General features: G+C 37.6%; 1 pseudogene; it reads left to right on the forward strand.

The window, feature by feature from the left end:
- Positions 1 to 24,970, forward strand: part of LOC114087282 (PAX3- and PAX7-binding protein 1-like) — a 52,539-nt pseudogene extending 27,569 nt beyond the window's left edge.
- Positions 24,971 to 26,083: the final 1,113 nt, after the last annotated feature.

The following is a 26,083-nucleotide window of genomic DNA, read 5'->3' on the forward strand; positions in this document are numbered from 1 at the left end:
CAAGATAAAAAAATAAAATTGATTCAAACAGGAAAGTAATGAATCCCATATTCTTGTTTACAGATGATATGATTCTACACTTAGGAAATCCTGAAGTATTCACCAAGTATCTTAGAACTGATAAAATTTAGCAAAATAGCAGGATTAAAGAAAATCAACATATAAAATTTAATACCTCATTCATGCATCAATAATATACTAAGAAATCAGAGAAGTATTCCCATTCACACACAAAAAGAAATTACAATATCTAGGAACAAACCTTACCAAGGAAGTGAAAGAGCTCTACAATGAAAAATACAAAATGCTGAAAAATTTTGGAAAAAAATATTAGAAGGTGGAAAGAGTTGACATGTTCATGAATTGGGAAGATTAATATTGTTAAAATAATACTAGTGAAAGCAATCTAAAATTCAGTGCAATACTCATCAAAATACTAATGATATGCTACACAGTACTAGAAATAATCCTAAAACTCATATGAAAGTACAAAATTACTCAATGGCCAAAGAAATTCTGAACAAATAGAGCAATGCTTCAGACATCACAATGCCTAATTTCAAAATATACTATAGATCGATGGTAAAAACCAATACATACACCAGAGGAATTAAACAATACCATATTTCACCATTGCAGATTTTATGACAATTTTTTTTTGCAAAAAAAAAAAAAAAAATGGGGTGCAACCATTATGTGAAACTTTTTTAAAAAATATACCAGTATTACTTAAACATATTACTAAACTTTCTTTGGTGTAAGATTCAAATGCAAAGTATACTCATGAATATATGTTAATGTGTTGTTGACAATTATGCAATGACTGGTAAACTCTTATCTACAGCCAAGTGATTCTCAACAAAGGTACAAAAAAATACTTATTGAAGAAAAGATAAGCCTTTCAACAAAAGGTGCTGGAGAAGAGATCATTCACATGTAAAAGATTGTAAGGAGACCCATATCTCTCACCCTGTACAAAAATAAGCTCAAAGAGATGGAATACTTTAATGTAAGTCCTGAAACTTTGAAACTACAAGAAAACACCAGGGAAGTGCTTCAAGGTATTGTCACGGGTCAGGTACAGTGGCATACATCTATAATCCCAGCAGCCTGGTAGGCTGAGACAGGAGGATTACAAATTCAAGGCTAGCCTCAGCAATTTAGCAGATCCTATCTCAAAATGAAAAATAAAATGGGCTGGAGATATAGCTCAGAGATTAAGTGCCCCAGGTTCAATCTGTGACTAGATAGATAGATAGATGGATGGATGATAGATAAATAGGCAGAAAGAACAATTTCCTGAACAGGACTCCAATAGCTCAGGAACTAGAAATATTGACAAACGGGATTACAAAAAATTAAAAAGCTTCTGCACAACAAAAGAAACAGAGTGAAGAAACAACCCATTAAATGAGAGAGAATATTTGCCAACTATTTATCTGACATAGGATTAATATCCAGAATATAAAAGAAAAAAAAAAACTTCACAAAAGAACAAGTAACCCAATCAACAAATGCACAAATGACATGAACAGACACATCTCAATGGCCAATAAGTCTACAAAAAAGTCCTCAATACCTTTTGTCATCAGGAAAACATAAAACTGCACTGAGATTCCATTTTATTCCAGTTAGAATGGCTTTTACACACACACACACACACACACACACACACACACACACCCCACATCTGACAAAGATGTGGAGAAAAAAGAAAACTAAATATATTGTTGGTGGGAATATAAATTGGTACATCCATTACAGAAAACAGTACAGAGGTTCCTCAAAAAACTAAAACTTGCATTATAAGATGATCCAGATAAGTGCATTCCTGGGTACTCATCTGAAGGAAATGAATTCAGCCTATAAAAGACATACCTGCATACTCATGTTTACTGCAGCAGTATTCATGATAGCCAAGGTGCCCATCAATAGACACTTTGGCTTGAAAAGAAAATGTGGTACATATATACAAAGAACATTATTTAGCCATAAATAAGGGAACCATGTCATTTGCATGAAAATGAATGGAAATGCAGGACATCCTGTTTAGGGAAATCAGGCAGACACAGAAAGATGAGCATCACACATTTTCTCACATATGGAAACTTAGACCAGGGAGTAGAAGATGACTATTAGAGAAAGGGAGAAGGATCAGATGGGTGAAGACTGAAAGAAGGAAGGGCAAGACAGAGTAAAAGGAAGTAAAAGTTTTATAAAAGGAAGGGTAGACATACTCAAAGATGATAAATTTATATATGGTGATATCATAGTGAAACTCATAAATGTGTACAAATATGTATTATAGTAAGATCATTTAAATAAATATGCAATTAAATCCATTTCATGCTTTGCTTTATTTTGTTGTCACAGTCATGTGTTATATGTAATCCATTGTATGCCTTCAGTGAATATTTAGTAACTCCTGTCTACATTTTATCATTCTGAATACTTAGTATATATTTACAAGAGCCACTTGATTACACATGGTTTTGTTCTTCCTGATTTTAAATTTGTCTTTCCATATTTCCAATCATGTCTTTTCACATTTGGATTTTGCTCTTCAGGGAAAACAGAGTTACTCCAATAATCCTTGTCTCCCCTAAAAACAAACAAAAATATACCCAAACCTGAAAATTCCTCAAATAACAAAATAACTGGAGACATTTTTATTGGCCACAATTAGCAGCTTCCAAAAACATGGTATTCATCTCTTAACTTTCTCCTAGCCTTTCTACTAATCCAATTCTAATGTTTATCACATTTCAAATTTCTGATCCACTTAATTTTCTTTAATTCTTCAGACAATTGCTCGATTTGCAGAAAACAATGTTTTCTGGACCAGACTGACCCCTGAGAACTTGATGACTCACCATTTGAGATCCCCAATCTGATCATCACCAGCTCAGCATCTATGTCCCCAATTCCTCAAGACTATCACTAGAGCCTAGAGAGGAGAATATTGAAGGACCAATAGTCTCTACTCTCTACTTGGATCTCATTATGTCTCTGTGAGCTAGAGACCTCTGCCTAGCAAGAAGGTATAAGCAACCACTCCTCCAATCCAACATCAATTGCAGACATCAGATTCCTGCAGGTTCTTCCTCTAAGCCAGCCTTGGTCTCACAGCCATGTCCTACATGAAGCCAGGAAGTCCAAAGAGGGTCTCCTGGGCTAACATCAAGGTGCCGACAAAACTGGGTTTCTTTCTAGATTTTTTTTTTTTTTTAATGGAGAGAACCTTTTCTTGCTTTTGGATGCCACCCTCATTCCTTGGCTTCCTTCTTCCATGTTCAAAGTCAGCAAGGGCAGGCCAAGTCCTTCTCCTATTGCTTCATTCCTATTCCCTCTCCCACACTTAAGAACTGCTGGGGTTAGACTGAGCCCACAGGGAAAATTCAAGATAACTCCCCCTCTTAACTTAAGTGACATCTGCCAAGTCCATTTTGCCATATAAGGTATTACCCTCACAGGGACCAGGGACCAAGACTTTGGACACCTTGGTGTAGGGGGTACATTATTCAGCTTTCCACAGACATGTATAAATACATATATGCAGATGTAAGGTGATTAATATACACTATTTTGTGAAATCATGAGATTTTAAAAATATATGAGTTATAATTCCAATTGTACAAAAACCTTTTTATACCTACACATAATGTACTCACTCATATTTACAAACACATAATGAAAGAAGGAAGGTACATCCTTTGGCAAGACAGGAAAAGTCCCTCTGATGTTAGAGAATTTTCAGAGAGTGAAAAACTTAAAAATTTTGCTTGATATGATCTCATTTCTTAACACCAGAGTTTTATAATTATTATTATTTATACATCATGTTTAAATAAATATACAAAATCACATTTTAGAAATTATTACTATTAAAATCTAGTTTAAAAAAATCCTACATGCACTATACCATGAATAAACATAAAAAACTCTGCACAAGAATTGGGTACAGCTATAAAATATGATTTGTGAATTTAAAAAGATACTTGAAACTAATGTATGGATATTCTACAAATGTGTTTGAGGAAATTAAACATTATATTGACATTAATCCTTTTAAAATAAATTATTGATTAATGGGCTGCCCAACAAAACATTAATAACTTCTAAAAGCAGTAATAGAGTCACACAGTACTGGCACAAAATCAATTTCTGCATATGCAAGCAGAGTAGGGTAGATAGCTGAGAAATAGATTTATATAAAGACAAACAATTTGGAAAATTATTTAATCTTCCCTTACCACAGTGTCAAAAGGATTTGGAGATTTAAAGGAGGGTTTAAAAGAGGGTTTTCTCAAACTCCAGTGCTACTCAAATAGGAACAAAAAATTTGGGGGCTAGAGGGTGGTGTGGATAGTGACAGCCATCATATGCATTGTAGGATATTTAGCACATCCATGCCCTCTACCTGGTATATTTCAATAGCAACTCCAACCCACCCACCTCTCCCGCCCTCCGTCCCTGGCTGTGATAAGCAAAAATGTTCCTAGACATTGGCAAATGTCCCCTGGGTGCTAAAATTATCCCTGGTTGAAAACTACTCATATTAGGTATATATTTCCAGACAAATACCAACAAAAGGAAAGATTTTCCCTCACCAGTAGTTAAAGAAATACATGAGAAACATGTTTATTTAACATTAAATCATAACACTAGCTGAGCATGGTGGCACATGCCTATAATCCCAGTGACTCAGGAGACTGAGATAGGAGGATCAAGATTTCAAAGCCAGCCTCAGCAAAAGTGAGACACTAAGCAACTCGGTAAGACCCTGTTTCTAAATAAAATACAAAATAAGGCTGGGGATGTGGCTCCATGGTTGAGTGCCCCTGAGTTCAATCTCTGCTACACCCCCCCCCACACCAAAAAAAAAAAAGTTAGTACTAACAGGAAAAATATAAATCAGAGATATGGACAAATACATACAGATGCTATTAAAAAAGTATTGAAAATAATAAAAGAGTCAATGACCAATAGACAAGAGATAAAAATACATTAGGATATAGTCAAACAATGAAATATTATTCAAATATCAGAAGCATATATTTAAAAAACAGATATTGAAACTTGCTTATAATATAAAACAGAAAGGCTAGAATACAAATCCATACCAAAATTATGGCCTATGCTACTTAATAAATATTTTACTAAGTGAATAAAATATCCCAATTTCAGGTGCTATATCTGTGTATGTAATTATATAGGAGTCATTATGACAGGGTAACTGAAATGTGCCTAGATTAGGAGGAGAAAAATAAAAGGGATTTTAAGAATTACTTGAAATCAGTTTTGCTAGCTGGACTGAATTTCTCAGGCAGGAAGCAGTGATTCATAGTTACACATTTTTTCTTATACTTTTCTACATTTTCCAGTATTTGTACTATAATTTCTTTACTTCTACAATTTTTAAAAATGTTTAATCTAAGGAACCCCTCTGGGTTTTTAAACTTCACTACCATTTATTCTGCTAAAGAGTCGGGTTTCTTTCCATATAACAAAACAACTAGATTATTAGATATCAAAACCAATTGCAATACTCTCTTTTAATTCAATCATTAAGGAAATACCTAACTCCCAAGTCGATGCCTCTTAGATACACTCTTTCAACCATGTATCAATCCATGTGACCCAGTCTCCATTCAAACCACTTTTAATTAATTTTGTATATAAAATTTTCAAAAGATACTTTATGCTTCATTGAAAACCAAGAAAAAATTGTATCCACAGCACTTATATATCAATTAATTCTAGAATTCTATTAAATAGCAACCAAGTCTCTCCGGCATCTTTTGTCAGACTGCCAATATCTTCCATGATTATTCAAAAGATTGTTATTTCCTGAAGTATTGTGCATTGTATTTAATTAAAATGCAAACTGAAATAACCAACTGGTATTTAAGACTCATTTTCCTCCAATTACTTTCCCTTAAAATTCCCAGATGGGTCTGTCAAGATTCCTCTCTCTCTCTTTTTTTTTTTTTTTTTTTTTGTCCTTTGTACCTAACCTGGTCAATTGCACAGCAAAATTCAGTGAGGTTGTTTCATGTTTATTTCTGCTAAGCCTTCCTGGTGAAGCCTTAAAGAGCACTCCCACGAATAAAGTAGGCAGAAGAGAGTCCATTGTTTCTATTACATTCTATTATTTCTCCTGCCTCCAGGATTAGTGATTAGTTTAGCAACTAACCCTCTGTTCTCCCCTCCCTCCTCACCCAGTTCCCCTGAGCAGTCAGGCTCAGCTCTTTAGCCAATCTTATTTATCTTTTCCAAATCAGGCTTTCAGCTGCAGTTAACCACTGAATCTCTCTAGTTACCACGGAGCATTAACTAGTGCTAGTGGTTTTGCCTAATGAAATCATAACACTATTATAGTCAACATTTAATGATTGTATTTCAGAATGATCCTTCTTTGTAATTTTATGTTAAAAAAGAATCGGGGGTGTGGGGTGGATAATTATAACATATTGCCTACCAAAAGCTTGTAGCTGCTGACTAGGAACTTTCCTTCATCCTGAAACTGCTTTTTGATCTCATATGATTTATCATCCAAAACAAGGCCATTTTGGATAGTGATAAAGATGTTCTTAATAAGTAGGGCCAAGGCAACATGAGTAAACAAAAATATAAGTCATCTTATGTCTGGAACATCCACTTCATATAGTCATAGGAACCAGAATTAGACATGAGAATAGGAACTAACTCAATAGTTGTCTCTTTAGCTTTACCAGAATCTGCAATACCCTCAAATGTTGACCAGGAAGGGCTCTAGGCAAATGTATTTCATAAATTCCAGTTCCCTAAAATGCCAGAAAGACATTTTCTTACGTATTAGAAATGATATTCTATCTCAAAATTCTGAAGAAAACAATAAACTGGAATTAAATGTTGGAGAAAAGTAGACTATGGGCATAATCTTAGAGAACAAATTTTTATCCAAGTTTTATAAATGCATAAAAGTATGTTTCAATATGGAGTTTAAACATGTAAGCTCTTCCCAGTATAGACTTCTTCCCCCGACATACCACATTTTAGCTCAATTTAGGATTTTTTGCAAAATGTCACTGGGGAATATTTGTTTCTAAAATAGTTTTTTTAAATGAAAAGATGCTAAGAGGCTATAAAAACCTTCTCGCTCCCAGCATTGATGACTTTGGAGTTCTTCACACACCCCTCCAGGTTCAAGCCATTAATAAGTCATACTGATATTCTTTTTCAAGTCTCTGGATTTTGTTCACCTTTTTCCGCTTTTACTTTTGTTCCCCTGGCTCAAAATATATCGTTTCTCTTGCATGGCTCACTATAGCATTCACCTAACTGGCTTCTCACATCCACCCTTACCCTTCTCCAATTCATTCTACATAGCACCAGAACAGCTTTTTGAAATGCAAATCTAATGAAGGTACATCCCACTAACACTCCCCACCAGTTAGACATAGGACCCTTCCAGAGCTTTCTACCTTCTCAAAGGACCAAAATCTTTAGTGGCCATCAGCACCCTACTTTGCTTTAATCTCTCAGAGCAAAATGATTTTTTCCCCTGTGCTAAAGTAAAAAAAAAAAAAAAATACTGTTTTCTGTCTTTCACTCTTGCTAGCTGAAGTCTTTACCAAAAATATCACCTTTTCCCAAGATGTAACTATTAAAAATGGTTCTAATCAGAAAAGAACAAATACTTAGTATCAGTTTGCTTGGTCTATTATTTCACTGCTCCTAAGTAGTTTTAATTAAGTTTGTTGTTTCTCTGGAAAGCAAATACTTTACTCCAAGGAATGTGAAAAACTCCTGAGATAAATTGTCTAATAATCAAGAACCTGAATGTAGTCTTCTCTAGGAGCTGAAATCATTTCCTGAGAAATTCAGTGTGCCTCTTTCATGAGGAGAAATGATATTGCTGGAACTTTATTTGCAGACCCTCTTAGGTGGGAATTTTTTGGTTCCATAAAAGCAAGAAGTTTCAAATTTGATAAACCTCAGCAGTAAGAAAACAATCTACCCATTTTCAGTCTCATGGGGGAAAAAAAATTTGCCCCGAGTCCATCCAAACCCCAAAACCTTACCTCTTCCCTTCCCCTCTTTCCTCTTTAATTCTGATCACATGAACTATGCTAGAAAAACAGCAAAAAGTGAAATCCTGCTGTCAGCCCCAAGGACACACTACCTTTTATGATGCTGAGCTTAACTGGGATCTAAGAGATTCGCTTATACAGTAGGTTTTTCACAATGATTGTCTGTTCCCAGGAAAGCTAACCCGAGGTCAGGCAACCAGACAGTAGAGGAAGCTACCAATCTGTTTAAAAGACTTTCTATAAATCTTTTATACCCTAAGATTTTAGGGGTTTTGTCCCAGGAGTTCAAGTTCTTTGCCATCATTTCCAATATAGTATTTGGATAAAACAAGCTTTAGTCAAACCGTAGTAAGTCTATTTATTCCTTTTTATTCTGACCATTTTCCTTCGTGCATTTTAACTACTGAGATTGGAACTTAGAAGCCTTAATTATGTGCTTATGCACGTCGTCTTGTCCAGCATCTTGCCCTTGAATCTCTTTGTTTACAACTGTGACTGCAGCGCTCCAGGTAACAATATTGATCCTCAAACTTGTGCCCTAGTAATACTGATGGGACATTCTTTGTTAACAATGCCTACATTCATTTCCTGTTGGGGCCACAGCTATTTGCCACAAATTTAGGGACTAAACAATACAAACGTGTTCTCTTAGAGTTCTGGAGATGAGAAGCCTGAAACATGTCTCACTGGGCTTCAATCAAGGAACTGGCTGCATCTGGAGGTTCTGAGGGGCGAAACCATTTCCTTTCCTAGCAACCTCCTCTGGTCCTCTCCTTGGTACCAGTTTCCACCTTCAAAGCACCTCTCTCCATTCTGTGTTTTTAATCACAGATTTTCTTCTGCTGTTAGTCAAAACTCCCTCTGCCTCCCTCACATGAGGGAGGATACTTATAATGACCTTTAAATTCCATCTGATTCATCCATAATAATCTCTCCATCACAAAATCCCTAACTCAATCACTTCTGGAAACTTCTCTTTTACCATATAAGGTAACATTTCACAGGTTCTGGGGTTAGAACATGGACATATTGGAGGACTGTTCTTTAGCCTACTATTATGAGCATGCCCTTAATACCTTTAATTCACACATTCCAAAAAAACTAGCAACATAGCCATAGTCCAAACCCCACACCAATACATATCAGGTCTTTTAGCCCTTCCATCCGTTCTTTGTGGTAAGGGTCCCAAGCCCAGGCTCAAATTCAAGTCCTTCTAAGGTTGAACCAGTAGACCCTTCTCACCCTCACCCCCACCCCTGTCTGCCACACACAGAGATGCAGCCCTTACCTCTGCCCCGGAACTCAGCACACAGCTCAATGAGAGCTCCTGATATTTAAAATTAAATAATTTACAAATAACAGAACAAAACCTCAGAATAAAAATAGATGATGCATTCATATAGGTCGCACATTAGGTAATAGTAAAACATGCTATTTGGGCTTGGCTTTAACTGGAAAAGAAAAGCAGAAAGGACAGAGCTTTTTTTCTAATTTCTGATTAAAATAAGATAAACTCAGTATACATTTTCATTTCATAAACATGAAGATACCTCCTTGTCTGTTTATCATCAACTTCATCTTCTGCCTGTATGACTGTATGCACCAACACAAACTATTTAAAAACAAAAAAACAAGTTTGCAACTATTCCAGTAGCTGATTCTTGTCCTTAACAATCTTCCCAGGAAAGAACTTTTAAACATGACTTTAAGTGCTTTGCCAATGCTTCAAAATGCAAGGCAGCACCTCCCTCTCACATCTTAGAAGAACTATTTTCATCCTTTGTGCTATCTCACACATGTTACTGCAAAATAGTTAACATAAACTGGTTTACACATTCTGGAAGAAGCAAACTTCAAAAGTTAATGCAACTTATTTTTAACTTATATATGAAATTACTTCTACCAAAAGAACTTAATGGTTGAAGTCCATTTAAAATATTCAAGAGATTTTGGGACCATTTCAGATTATGCCTTACTTCAAGATGTCAAGGTATGGCTACAATAAAAGAATAAGGGTTCACTTATGGGGAATCACATTTTGCCAAATCCTTTAAAGGATTATCTCACTCCTCCTCTTCCTCTCCTATTATTTTTGTATCATTAATGAAACAAACTCATGTGTTTTTTCCTGAAGCTCTGCTCTGGGAATCTTCCTGAAGTTTTACTACATTAAAACTAGTAAATCATTATGTTTTGTTTATGAGAATTCAACAAATATTAGGCCTTTGTGACAATATTCTCATCTGAGCAAATGTGACTTAATTTTTCAAATTGGCTCCATGAGGCATAGAAGTACTTTATTAAAATCTAGGTAATAAAATTAGCCCATGCATCTACTAATTGTGTGCTTCTATCACCTGATTAAATTCATTTTTATACTAAATACATATAAATTATACCAGGGTAGATAAAGTTGAATAATCATAAACATTTGCTTTTCTATTTTTACAATACCAGGAAGAATTTTGAGGTTAGAACTTGGCATGAAGCCTAAAATATAAACTGCTATGTAAGCTCTATTGAGGTGACATTTATATTGAAGGGCTTGGTAGAAAGCAAGAAGGTTAAAAACATTATTTTAAATGGTATTCTTGGACTTTGGAAGAAATGTTCTTTAAACTCCATTGAGCTAAACAAAAAGTGCCTTCAAAGTTACAAGATATTTTGCCTTTGGCGGGTACATGATGCAAGGTAGGAAGGTTTAATGCACTTCTAGGTGTTTTCACTTCTAGAACCTCATTCTTCCACAAGTAGAATCATCTGACCTGCAAACCTAAGACCCAGTAACAGGATCAAATACCCTATACAAAGCCAGTTTTAGAAATCCATCAATCCTCCAGAAACAGTCTTAACAGAAAGACACAGTCCCTTCTGGTAATGCTCAGGCTTATTTCATTGCTGATTTGGAAACTCACATAAGCTCCATCCCAGAGTTAAACACAAAGGATATATTTTTTCTTCGAGCACTACGTGAAGAAATATTTGGCTCCAAATCTAAAATTCCTAGAATCCTTTTATATTCTCTAATCATCCATAATCTTTGGAGATTTGATTTCACTGGACACAAGTTCACTAAGAAGGGGAAAGGCATCTGAGGGCAGGATAAAACTGATCAGCAAGGGATCAATAGCAATTTTCCAAAGAATTTTCATGTCTAAACTTTGAGGACAAACCAGACAAATATGACATTTTTATACATTCCTTAGTAGAAAATAAGACATGGTTTACAGTGCCATGCACTTCCATTCTGGGAATCATCAAAGCCCTAATCCCCCGTCCCCATCCACTACCAGAGACATTGGTACCAGGATATTGTGAAAAGGACGACTGTGATTCTCCAATGCAATTTCTATCACTTACCTAGTAGCAACTAATAACAGTTGCATCTTTTAGGAAACAGTGACAAATTGTTGCAAGGAAGCTACGCGTCTTTAAAATGAGAGGATGATTCATTTATTTTCTCCTTTAACTCTAACAATTAATTGGTAACATAATAGAAACTCTCAGCAGAAAATGAAAAATGACCTCATCCCTGAATGGAGGGGGAAGGGCATTTGTTTTCTGCTTTAATTGCAGGAGTTGGTGTTCAAGGGATTCCTGTGCTCCTCATTTCTGTTGTGTCGCTGATTGCAAAAGTTAAAAATCTTGAGACAAGAGGTCCAACTTGTTAGCACAGGACAACTACAAATTTAGAGTTAATTCTCTGTTCAAAATAAACAGCTGTTTTACAGTTTGGCATGTAAGAATCCTAGATGTCACCACCTCATGTTAACAATAAAAACCCTAAACAGACTGAAAAATCAACTTCTCTAGGATGCATAATAGGGGTGAGGGGGTTTAAAACAACAACAACAAAAATTAAAAAATAAAAACCACTGTCCCCAGAACTGAAGCTGAATGCCGGTGCAGCTTACCAGAGCAGAAACTCCCAAGCAGAGATCATCAAAGGAACCAAGGCCAAAGGCAGGAGTCCTCACAGGTTGATAAGGTTTACTTCCAGGAGCTCAAGGAGCACTCCCTGTAAATATCAGAGAAACTCATCCTCTTCTTCCAGCAAAGGGAAAGACAAAGAAACCATTTTGAAATGTGCCAGAATAGTCTGATCCTCATAATAAGAATCACCCTCAGGTGGAACTAGTTAACTAGCACCTAATCAGCTGGGCATTACCAGAGCCAAATTAAAGTCCAGCCCCTATGCTGTTCTGTCCCACCTTAAAAGGGAGAAAAACTGGTAAACATTTGGGAAGCTCATAGTCCAAAGGCACAAGATGATGACCCAATTGTAGGACTCTAAAACATTCCCTTGTCCACACATCTCACCACCACATTCCTTTAGTTTTATTTACAGCAGTTCTTTTGCCCATATCTATCAAGAAAACACTCACATTGCATGCTAAAAAAAAAAAAAAAAAAAAAAACCTCACAGCTTGAAGAACTAGTATCAGATATCAAAACCAGGTTCAGTTGAAGGTTGGGATAATCAGACCAGGAATTTAAAACCACTGTGATGAATATAGAAACACATTAATGACTTTAACACTAACACATGCAAGAAAGGTGGACAATGGAAGCAGAAAGGTGGAAATTTTTTTCTTCTTCTTTTTGAAGAAGAAAATTTCCACCTTTCTGCTTCCATTGTCCACCTTTCTATATCTATATAAGTGCTATAGATATAAGTCACTGTAAAAAAAATGAAGGATGCATTTGATGGGCTTAGACTATACATGGTTAATGAAAGATTCACTGAGTTTAAAAGAAATTCTCTTAGATTAGGTGGAGGGAAGTGAAGGGAGGGAAAGGCAGGGGATGTGGGATAGGAAGGATAATAGAAGGAAACATCATTGCTTTATTTATGTATGTGACTGCATGACCAATGTGGTTCCACAACATGTACACTCAGAAAAATGAGAGATTATACCCATCTATGCATGATATATCAAAGTATATGAATGCAGTCTACTGTCGTGTATAACTAATTAAAACCAATTTTAAAACTTTAAAGAAAGATATAGAATGGTAAATACATGTCATAACACTAAAAAAAAGGAAATGCAATAAATGTAACTAATATGAAAAAAAAATGCTTAATAATAGCTCAATATAAACCTCCAAAACTGAAAAAAAAAAGACCAAAAATAAAAAGAATATCCAGATTGTGGGACAACTTCAAAAAGTATGACATACATGTCATGGGATTGCCAGAAAGAGAAGAAAGACACAGAAGGAATATTTTGAAACAATAATGACTAATAATTTCCCCCCAATTAACATCAGACATCAAATCCTAGATACAAGAAGCTCAGAGAAGACCAAACAGGATAAATAATCCCCAATCCTAAAACAAAACAAAAACAAAAACTACTCCATCTCTGTATTTAATTTTCAAACAGAGAAATCCTGGAAAAGAAAAATCCTGGAAAAGCCAGAGGATTAAAAACACGTTACCTATCAAAGAGCAAAGATACAATTGCATCTGACTTCTTTCCAGAAACTATGCAAATGAGAGGAGAGTGGAGTGAAATATTAAGTTTCGAAGGAAAACAACAAAGTAGTAATACTTTCTCAGACAGACAACAACTAAATAAAGGACTACTGTTGAAAATATACAATGGACACTTAATAAAACAAACAAATGAGTTAAAAAGTGGGACAAAGACCTGAGTAGAGACCTCACCAAATAAGATATGCAGATGGCAAAAAAAAAAATGTAAAAAAGATAACCCACATCATATGTCATTGGAGAAATGCAAATGAATGCAACAAGATACCACTAAACATGGTAGTGGCAGAAACTCAAATATTGGTGAGATGTGGTCAAACAAAAATTTCATTTTATTGCTGGTGGGAATGCAGAATGATACAGCCCATTCAGATGACAATTTGGCAGTTTCTTAGAAAGCTAAAAATATTCTTATCATACAATTCAGCGATCATGCTGGAATTTGAAAATTAGTTTAAAAAAAACTGCACAAGGATTTTTATAGCAACTTCATTGACGATTGCCAAAATTTGGAAGAAACCAAGATGTTCGTTAGAAAAATTAATGGATGGATAAGTTGTGGTACTCCCCAGAATGGAATAATAGTCCTCAATTAGCTATCAAGCCATAAAAAGATGAGGAGGAAATTTTAATGCACATTACTAAGTGAAAGAAGGCAATCTGAAAAAGTCAGCAAGCTCTATGATTCTAACTACGTGACATTCTGGAAAAGGCAGATCTACTGAGACAGTTAAAAAAAAAATCAGTGGTGCCAGGTGTTTATCAGGAGTCAAGAAATGAGAAGGCAGAACAGAAGATTTTTAGGGCAGTAAACTGGGAGCCAGTTCTTTGAAATGTAAACATCCAGGCAGATAGAGCTCTCATTCCCAGTTCCTGTGGTAAGGTGTGACCCCATAATGACAGACACACGCCACTACACATCAGTGGAAACCCACAGAATGCATAACACCAACAGAGAAACCTAAAGGAAACAGTGGGTTTTGGGTGATAATGATGTGAATGTAGATTCATAGATTATTTTTTTAAATGTGCCCTTTGGAGGGATGTTGAGATTGCAGGAGGCTGTGAATGTGTGGGCAGGGGACAGTGGGAGTAGGGGAAATCTCTGCACCGTCCTCTTAATTTTGCTGTGAACCTAAAATCACACACACATGCACACGCCACTGCTTCCTTTACTTAGAACTTTTTTTCCTGGTAAATTTGGAAATTCTTTCTCTGTTCCTTTGAGACATATGCCTATCTCTTTATTTTTACTTTTTAAAGTCTTTTTCCAGTTTTACCACCCAAGGGTGTCTTAATGACCCGGGAGTAGTGCCGCGTCCGGCTAACGGAGCCGAGTCCGGCGAGGGACGGCGGGGTTAAAAATACACAGGACACCAAGGTTCTTCATCCAGGAGGGGGCATGTGCGCGCGCGCTTTATTGCCAGATTTGTTCCCCTTATATATCTTTTTAACAGCTGCGGGAAATTACTCAAAAGTGAGGAGGGAAGAGTAATAACTGCGTCCTTGGGTTACCGTCACGTCACCGTCCCCTATCAGGAGGCTCGAACAGGTCAAGATGTTCCCGAGAGACACATAGGTGCGAGGCAGATAAACAGGGAACCGCAAGCCTGCGTCATGGCCTTGTGAGCTGGCCACATTGACATGCATAACAAAGAACTGGGGGTTGAGTCCCCAGGGGCCAGGGCGGGCCTACTATCAGCAGAGTAGGTTCTTTGAAATGTAAACACGAAGGAAGGCAGAGCCCTTATGGTGCTTTCTGTAGAAAAGTAGGAGCGGATGACGTTCTGTGAGTTCCTTGGTCCAAGCTGCAAGCCATCTCCTGTCCAAACTATGAGGAGCTTATTTTTCCTTTGAATAAAGCCAGTTAATTAACAGGTGGTAATTTACCTGGTAATCCGGTAAACTGAGGATGGACTAAATGTGTTGGCAAGTCCTCTTACCTGAGGACGAGTTATGGCATGTCTTGAGAATGTGACATTCTTGGCCTCTTGGCCGAGCAATCTGTCTGGCTATATGTGGAGCTGAGGTTCCTTTTTGTCTTTGCAGTCTCTTATAGGATTGCCTGTGATGCGCATCACATTCTGGTTTAATGCTTATTCAAAAAAATAAAACATTTCCTTTCTCCACTAACTTTGGGAAGAGAATTTCTGGGCTGGGAGAAAATTTTTATTTTTAATTATGTTTCCCCAGTATTGATCACTTTTAATCCTAAATATCGCAGGAAAATAGACATTCCATGTTAAATTTGCCTGATTCCTGCTTCTTGTTGACCCTGAGACATTCTCTCCTATTAGTAATACAACAACTGATAAGTATAGCAGAATCACAGCCTGGTATGACCATTGCTTCTTTCATGGGGATGAGGGTCCTTCAAGACAGCTGAATAGGGTGTAGTTTATCTTTTTATTCCTCTGACTGATGCAGTACCAAGACATTGCACACATTATTAATATTCACTACTAAAACTCCTTAGCATTTCATATAATTCAAATCTTCTGGCTTTATTTCTAACCACAAACCAGATTTTCCCAGGTCTCACGATACAATGAGACCATATTGTTAAAAATAACTTAGGTTTCAATGGCTTACAACTCTTGTTTATAATATAGTACATTTGTCTCCTGAAAGGCTCACTTAACATTTGAGGGAGACTCAGAAAAGGAGAGGATCAGTTACAGAACAGCAGAAGAAGATCTTGGAGTGAGGCAAAGGCATCTTATCAGAACTGGCACCTGGGCCAGATTTGGATGAGAAACAAATCCAACCTAAACCTCTCCTGGTCTCTAAGTTCTAGAGACTGAAGCAGAACTCAGTCTGCAAGGCTGGATCCAGATACTAGGATTGTCACTCTCCAGAATTCATTCCCAAGTGCTATGAATCAATCACCATTTCAGACGCTGGTAAATAGCAGAGAAGCAAAAGATCCAGGAAGGTCCCTAATCTTATGGCGCGTTATGTCTACTAGGTTAGGCAGATGACAAAGAAAGAAACAGATGAGAGCATTTCGGATCATAGTAACTTCTTTGAAGAAAGATTGGTAAGATGACCCAAAAGAAGTGGCCAGCGCTCACCTGCTCTTCCATAAACTAGAACCAGAATAGCAAATAAGTGGCAACATTTTGAGGTGAATGGCACTGGAATCCAGCAGGGGAGGGAGGGGAGTCTTGTAAGACACAGAGACCCAGGATGGTGGCATAGGAAGTGGGATAAAGCACACAATTTACTGCTTTGGGTTCAGTTTCTGGGCCAGGCATACTCCACATTGCAAGGGAAATGGTCAATGGTAGAGTCCCATCAGACTCCACCACCAAGGACTCCATCAATGCTTGCAACAGAAGAGGTATACTAGTCATTACAGGCTTGGAACCCAGCTGGGAAAGCTACCTGAAGTCTGAGTCTAGCTTTGCTATGGAGAAGGAATTTGCATTTTCTCCCATTCTCCCTGTCCAAGGTGACATATTAGTGGCAGAGTCACAATGCTGGCCCCACCACTGACTTTACGCCAAAACAGATAGGAGGAGTGAGTTCTAGTGTTCCAGAGCACAATGGGCTGATCATAGCTCACAATAACCTGTCACACATTTTATAAAGAATTATAAGAGGGTATCTTGAAGGTTCCAACCATCAAGAAATAAGGAAATGAAGATAACTAATCATACACATTTTATATATATGTGTGTGTGTGTGTGTGTGTGTGTGTGTGTGTGTGTGTGTGTGTTGAAATATCACAGGGTTACCACACATATGCACAATTATTACATGTTGATTTAAAAAAAAGAAAGAAAGAAAATGCACAAGACTATGAACCAGAGAATAACAGGGAGAAAGGGGGTCTCCCTCTGGATATTCAGGAGGGTAACTTTGAGGGGTAACACTTAAGCTGAAGCCTGAGTGACAAAAAAAAAGTAACCCAGTAGCCCAAAGGGTCTGTAGGAAGAGAGTTCTGGGCACAAAGTATAGCAGTTCAAAGGCCTGCACCAAGAATAAAGTCCTCTCTGATATGTGGATGCTAACTCACAACAAGGGAGGATGGGGAGGAGAAGAATAGAAGCCCACTGGATTAGACACAGTGGAATGAAGGGAAGGAGGGGGTATGGGAATAGGAAAGAAAGTAGAATGGATCGGTCATAGCTTTCCTGTCCTTGTATTTGAATACATGACCAGGGTAACTCTCCATCATGTACAACCACAAGAAGAGGATCCTAATTAGAACAAGTTATACTTCATGTATGTATAATATGCCAGAATGCATTCTACTGCCATATATATATATATATATATATATATATATATATAGAGAGAGAGAGAGAGAGAGAGAATAAAACTTTAAAAAAATAATAATTTGACCTGTTGGAAAATAGAAGGAAATTCAGTTTGACTAACAAGAAGCGTGCCAGGGGAAGTGGAAGGTGATTGGTACAGGGGTTTGTCATCCTGGTAGAAAGTTCTGATTATATTGAAGTTGGATAGAAAGTAAAGAGGATTTTAAGTAGGAGGGGTAACAGAATTGGATTTATGGGGGTGTGTATTTTTTGTTTGTTTGTTTGTTTTAGTAGTAGATGTACACATACCTTTATTTTATTTTTTTTGTGTGGTCTGAGGATCAAACCCAGTGCCTTACATGTGCTAGACAAGCACTCTACCACTGAGCCACAACCCCAGTCCTGGAATTATGTTTCTAATGATTTTTATGAGAAGAATGGATTGCTGGTAGTCAAGACTGGAAGCTGCTGTCCTCATCCAAATGAGAGTTGATGGTGTTGATGAACTTGGGGAAAGAACAGTGACAATAAGGACAAATGGACAGACTCTGGGTATGTTTGGCAGAGGAGCTAATGGACTTGCTGATGCATATATATGAAAAGTAAGAGACAGGAAAATCACAAAGAACACATAGTTTTGTTGACTGAGAAGTAAATGGATCTTTATTTCTGTTTTTTTATCTAAGGATCTCTCCCATAATTATTCTAAAGGGACACATTAGTTGTACTCCATCATAATCTGTTTTCTCTCTTTCAAATTTGGTTTCATAATATTCTTGATCTCAAAGCCCCAGAGCAAACCTACCAACTAGTCTTAGAAGAACTTAGAACTCCTTTCCTTTCCTTGAGTCTAGTGTTTGTGCCTTCTGGGCTCTAAAGGAACAAATTTTCCACCATTCTTTACATATCCCAGGGTGACATTCCTAGGACTTAAGAATGACACAGGTTACTCCCCTGCTGAACACTGTTTAATGATTCTCTATAGCTTCCAGGCTGATGTTCAAGTTCAAACTTAGCCCCTAAGACCCTGTCAGATTTCTCTTATGCATGAGCCACCCTTGTCCTTCCAGTCCCCCAACACTCATGAGTCCAGACATAGTGAAAGGTTTAAAGTTCTAGGAGCGCAGGAATTTGTGCTTTAAACATGCTATGCACTCAGCTGAGAAAGTTCTTCCTTTTTATATTTAGCTAACTCAGCTCAAGACACATTTTCTCTGGAAAACTTTCTATGAGCCCTCAGTTTAAATTAACAACCCTCTCTGTCTCCATCACATCCTGGGTACAGCATTATTATATCTTTTATCACTCTCTATGTTATTAGATTTACTTCATTCTTCCTCATTAGTCAAAAATCCATTTTAAAAAGAACTATGTCATATTTAATTTGTTTTGTATTTTTCACACCTAACATAAAATAAATAATCCATAAATGTTGATGAAACGATTACTTATCGATAAGTAGATGAGCCTATTTACAAGCGGGTCATAGTTAACACCATTTATGAAGTTGCCTGTTAATTTCCATATCTCCTTCTTTTCTAAAGATCCCATATTTAACTAGGCATGTCCTTAAATCCAGCAGCCCAGAACACAAAGATTCATTCCAGAGTTCTTCTGTTCAGTATCATTTACTCAGTCATGAGTTAGGAATGAGCGGATCAATGAGTCCAAGAAAACTGGTCACATCCTAAGTCATCAGTCTGGAAAGACAGCCCACCCCATAAATCACCCTGCCAGAGCCATGCATAGCAGCACTCTTTTCCCATCACCTGGAAAAGTTCTCAACGTAGGAGAACCCATGATTTCCTCTTCCCGTTTAAATTACCATTTTATACTGTCTAGTATTAAATGTTTTTTTTTTTTTCCCTCTGGTGGGCAATCTTCTTTCCTTTGTAATATTCTCTCCCTTTCCATCCAGTACTGATTTTTCTCCTTGTTTCTTCTCAGCTCCATTCTTAGGTAATACCTCACATCTGACATAGGAATGTTTTAACCTAAGAAGCTGAATTCCTCAAGACTTCCTGTCTTCTTTAAGTAGAAAAAAAAAAAAAAACAAGGGTGGGTGGCATTTATAGCACACATCATTGTTGAGTATTTCAAATAAGACAAACTTAAAATAGATACCTTAGTGGCCAAATTTCCTGGAAAGCAAGATGAGGTCACTGGGGAAATGTGAACATTATTTGCCCTTTTGCTCCTGGGTCCCTGCAGAATTATTTCCTTCTGTCTCTTTTGTAGATACCTCAGTTCCAGTCTGCCCTGGGGGTTACAGGCTGAACTACCCTGGCCTTCTGGGACCTTTGCCATCCCACATTGTGCCGGATGATGCATTTCTATCTTGATTGATCAAGGACTTTTGACTTGGGCTTTAAATCATTAGCTTGAACTAAAGGAAAATATGTTTTATGATTGCTAAGCTTCCAGGGACAATTACATTTTTCATAAGTCATGCAATGAGTTCATGCCATTTTTTGCTATCCTCTCTTAGTTTGTCCAGCAGATAGAACAGGAAAATTTCCCTGAACCCGGACAAGAACAGGTATCACCTGCAATCTATGTCACCCTTCCTTTTGGAAAAAAAAAATAGAGACTTTTACTTTTATAATAATAGTATCGAATGTCGATCCTAATGGAATCAGATGTCAGTTTCAGTTAATACATGACATCAAGAAGCATTTTGTCTGACTTTTATGAGAGCTCGTTTTAATACATCTCTCTCTTTGATTTTCAAGCAAATATATGTGCTCAAAGGAGGATTCGTCAGTTTTGACTCTAGACACTGCATCAGTTTTGAAATGGAAACATCATCTGAATAAGGGATCTTTCTCTCATCTGTAATTCAGAATTTCTATCCCTGGAGAGATATTCTAAATTCGTTTTCAGTGTCCTGAAGACAAGTACATAGTGAGAAGCAGAGTGACATCGGAGGGGAATGGCAGTCCCTGGAGATCAGTGCTGTACCATCTGTGGCTGCAACACACACCCACAGAGCTGTTCGCCAGGGCTGGTGAACAGTCTCTAGGAAGCAGGGGACTTGACCACCTTTTGAAGCCCTTCTGCTACAATCTGCCCCAGCACTGCAGGCTAAACTACCAGTAGGTCCAACCTGAAATGAGCACCTAGACATGCTATGTATAATTTAAGATATTACAGGACCCGTTTTCACCTCATTTATTTCAATAAAGATTAACATAAATGATAAAATGTCAGTCATTTCTCTCATGATTTCATAATATAAATGATTTTTTTAAAGGTTCTTCTCTTCTCTAGTTCACAAGCTCCTGAGGCCAAGGGCCTTGTCTCTCCACGACCCAGCATGTAGATTTGTCCTCTCAAGTAAGCCTGGCCACCCAATTTAAGTCCTCGGAGACTCACTACCTCCGTAAAATACTCTATGCCTACTCAGAGCGCCATCCCCTCTTTTCGGTGGGCTGAGAGACTCTTTCTTCTTTCTTGCCCCTGCTCAGGTATCTGCACAGATTTCCTTTTCCAGAGGATTATCTCTTTGCTCTCTTATCCCAGCTGTTCAATTGACTTATGCCTTTTATCTTTCTGGTGAAAGATGAGGATTGAAGATAATGGACTTCTGTCCTCAATTCACACTAAGAGGAAGATTTATCAAACCCGGAGACACTCCCATCCCTGCAGAAACATACTGCACTCCCATACATTTCAGTTTTCAGAATTTTTGTGAAGATTGGGACATTGGTGGATCTTCAACAAAAGGTAAAGGGAAAATAATGACACGGACTACAAATTCCTCAGGCTATGTATAGGAGGCATTGGTATAAAAACCAGATGTTTATCAAATGCCTACTATGTGCCAAGCTGCTCTTATTAGATTTCTTGTCCTGGGTAGCATTTAAAAATTAAAAAACAAAAACAAAAATGTAACTGGATTCTTTAGAATTTTTAGCTGCCAAGAGTTGGATAGAAAAGTCTATTTAAAGTAAAATTGGACTGTCACTGCTGACAGGTTGCCCTAAGGCAAGACTTGTTTTCTAGGGTGATTTCAATCAGATAGCAGGCTTGGGCAATGAGGTGGCTCTGCTCAGCTCCGCAGGGCAGCAGACATGCTGTGGTGTTGCCCCAGTATCTGTGGGCTCAGGGGGCCCAGGAGCTATCAAATGGATGCAAAGTACCAAGAGTTTCTGAGGACACAAAAATACAGAATGTTGATAGCACAGAGGAGATGAGGGTGGCCACGGTGGTACCTACAAAGCACTTCCATCCTCTTTGTTTGAATTTCAGCATTCAAAACTTTTCCCCAAACCCCAAATACAATCTCACCACCCCAAAGGGCTTTGGTGAGCAGCCATACAGAAGGATCTCACACACATCTATAAGTGAGTAAGTTCAGGGAGGGGGCAAGAGATCCTTTCTTTAAACAGATATGCATGTAATGCAAAATGACTATAATTAGTGATGATTTGTTATATTCTGGAAAAAAATACAGATAGTGTATTTTAAGTGCTCTGTACCCCAAACTGATAACTATTAATATAATGCTATTGTTGATTACCTAGATTTAAATATTCTACAACGTATGTAGACTTTAAAACATCACTGTGTATGATGAATACATACAATGTCATCTGTGAAATATTTTTTTAAAAAATTGAAAAGTGAACATATAATACTTCTTTTCCTGCTTCTGCCCTTTCCTGTCCTCCCTTATGGTCAGTTTACAGAGTCTAAATTCATCCCTAATAAGAGAATCAGACACAGAAGATTTGTTTTGAGGAATGACTCAAGGGGGCTTGTTTTGTTCAGTTCTAGTTTGAAAAATGGCTGTTCTTATGTTGATCTGCTCAGTAGGGACTTCGCCTGTGGACAGTAAAGCTCTCAAGTGATGTTTAGACATCTGTGTCTTCACTTGACATAGTGAGGGCAGCAGACCAGAACTATGGCTCCAACTACAGAATCTGTTTCTGGAAGCTCCTCAACAAACTAGGGCAGAAAGTAACCAGACACACCACAACGATTCCTGGTCATCCACAGGAGAAAAATAACCCTGGACTAAAGCCAGGGGCGGATTTCATATCCAGATTGTTGTTGCTGAATGTTCCTTGCACAAGTGAGAACTAAGTCCTACCAAGACCCTACACCCAAGTGTTGGACATAAAATGTGAAGATTTAACTGCTAACTGTTTAAAAGAAAAATGTAACTGAGAAGAATAAATCAAAAAGAACTCCAAAGAGCCAAAGTTTAGGGAGCACCAGGAGAGCAAGAGTGACATACCTCTTGCCAGATCTGAGGTCACTCTTGCTCTCTTGTTTGCATGTTATGCTCAAATAAAAGTTTTTATTAATAATGTTATTTCTAAATATAACAAACTTGTTGTTTTTATGATCAAACAAATTATTAATCACAATTCAGCTAGCCAAACCAGAAGTTGGAAAATTCTTCCAAAAAAAAAAAAAAAAAAAAAAGCCAAAGAGTAAATATTTTAAGGCTCTGTGGGCCATCATGTCTCTATTTCAAATATTCACCTCTGATGTCATAGCACAAAAATATTCATAGACAGTTAGATGAATGACTGGCTACTCTATGCCTACTCTATGCCTACTATAAAACAGGTAATGGGATTGATTTGTCCTGTAGTTTTTAGAACTATAAAAGGCAAAAAAAAATAAGTCTTTATATATTTAAATTTTCTCAATATTCAGATCTGTTAAAACATTCTTACCTTTTTTTTTAAAAAAAAAGAGCAAACTTTCCATAGCTTCTAATAGTGCAGATATTTAAAAATTCTTCACTCAGTTCTCTATAGGCCACTTTTGTTGAGCTCCATTTAGCAAGCCATATGAAATTTTGGAGAAAGGCATATCACTATCATTGAGTAGTTGGGGCTGGCTCTTCTCTGTATACTATGAAGGATGATAAGAGATTCCACTAGAGACACAAGGAGGAAATCAGAACTGTCCTTGCTTCCATCACTCCTAGGATCTCAGTTGGAGGATTTTCATTTCTTATCCCCAAAACTCTGGACTTTGTGTATTTAGGTACTGGGTAGCTAGTAGGGGAATACTTGTACCAGAGGACCCAGTGAAAGTTCCATTAAACTCTCAGTATATCTGCCACCCAGTCACTTTGTGCACCTCAAATCAAAGGAAAGGCAAAGAAGGATTGATCAATCAGCCCCCAAAGGACTAATTTTCTTTGGCCATGGTCATCAGGAGGTAGAACAGCTGTTGCACTATGGGGGCAGATCTGACACTCAGGCGATCCATTGAGGTATAACCTAGTACTCCTTTGCCAAGAATTGATGATAAACAGAAAGATACAGAAGACATGGCATAAGACAGCCATGGCGGCCAGGGGCTTAGGCCTCTCAGGGATCAAAGTCTGTTACCTCACTTGGTAAACCACTAGTCAGAAGAAGTCTGAGCAAGGGTGAGGGGAACGGGGAAGAAAGGTAAAAGATGAAGAGTAGCAATATGCAAAAGTAGTGGGTTGGGTTCATCTGACTAGCTTCCTCCTTAGCCTTCCCAGGAAAAGAAAGCAACCAGAGTCACAGAGGAGCTGTTCCCAGATGGGTTGGCTGCTTTAGTCAGCTTTGTGTCACTGTGGCCAAAATATCTGACAAGAAAAACTTAGAGGAGTGAAAGATTATTTGGAGATCATGGTTTCAGAGGTCCCAGTCCATTGCTCTGGTAAGGCAGCACCTTGAGGAAGAAGGGTGTCGTGAAAGAGTACTGCTCAGTTAATTACTGACCAGGAAGCAGAGAGAGTAGGGAAAGGGACCACGGGGAAGATCCACCATTCCAGGACATACCCAAGGTGACCCACTTCTTCCAGCCAGGCTCTACCTGCTTAGAATTACCACCCAGTTCATTCAAACTAGGATAAACTGATTAGGTTTCAGCTCTAATAAGCCAATCATTTTATCTCTAAACATTCCTGCATTAACACATGAGTTCTTGGGGGACACCTCATCCAAACCATAAATAGTGACCTCATTATATACAGCAGGTAGATCTGAATAGCACAAGAAGTATACTTTAGTATATGATGTGATATGCCACCCCGTTTCCCCTTTCAGAACCGCGCGTTTATTGTCAAGCAGTTAGCCTTGAGAGCCAATGACTCACAGATGACACCCATCTCAGGAACTGCTATCCACTGAAAAGAGTAACCTCATTCAAGATTATACCCCTTCTCTGGCATGAGTCCATATCTCATGACTAGTTGATGCAGGGCACCACAAGCTTGGCCCCTTGCCAAGTTGAGGACAGCTCTGAATGGCTGTCCCAATGCCAGAGTTTTCCGGGGAATCATGTTAATCACTTACTGTAACCACATTGCAGCTCAACTTGTCCCTCTGCCCCATCCTGCTCCTTCCAACCCCACTGAGTATTGTTCCTGAGGGCACTCACCAAAAATTTTCTTGAACAAACATTTCCAGCTCAAAGACCTCTTTAAGGAACCCCTCATAAAACAACAAGTATATGTAAAGATTCGTATTCATTCTTTCTGCATGTGATAAGGGGATAATAACAATTTCTATCTCATAGGATTATTAAAAAGAGTAAACAAGTTAAATTAGCGAAAGAACTGTGCAAACTATAAAGAACAACGTAAGTTTAATGTGGTATTTTAGTCATCATCCTCACTTTTACTGTTTTTAATGATATTTCTGTCTTGGGACATAGTCACCAAAAATGGTGAAAGAGTCTTGACATGCCTATAATGTGACAAAGGCATAGGGAACTCCATGCCATGGCCCATATCAGAAAATGTTCTTTAAAGAGACAAACTTTTGTCTCTTTAAACCCCCCCAAAACAACCTAGTGATTATAGACTGACACAATAATTCTTATCTATTGAATATCTTATTTTATAATTCATAAAAGAATCCATTTAAATTTACTTAGCCATAGATTTTATTCATAGATCACTTCTGTGTGGAAAATATATGTGAAAAAAATTGATGAATGATTTTCTTTTTTTTTTTATGATGATGAATGTATTTCTAAAACTTGTCCATCAGGAGTCTGATTCTCCTGAAGCACTTCAAACTCCAAGCCTGTTCCTCTGCACCATATCATTCCATGCCAAGCCAGTGTATAGGTAGTGTGGCACTTTGTAAGAGAATCCACAGGGAACCAAGGCCACGGGTGTTGGCTTTACAGTTCTGCTGCAGGGCCAGTCCACTTCTAACTCCAAATTTGAGAATGATGCTAAACAAGCCCCAAGTACCATTCCCCTGACTTTGTCAGCCTCACAACCATCTGGTTCT

This window comes from Marmota flaviventris, chromosome 4, assembly GCF_047511675.1.
Source record: "Marmota flaviventris isolate mMarFla1 chromosome 4, mMarFla1.hap1, whole genome shotgun sequence".
Lineage (NCBI taxonomy): Eukaryota > Metazoa > Chordata > Mammalia > Rodentia > Sciuridae > Marmota > Marmota flaviventris.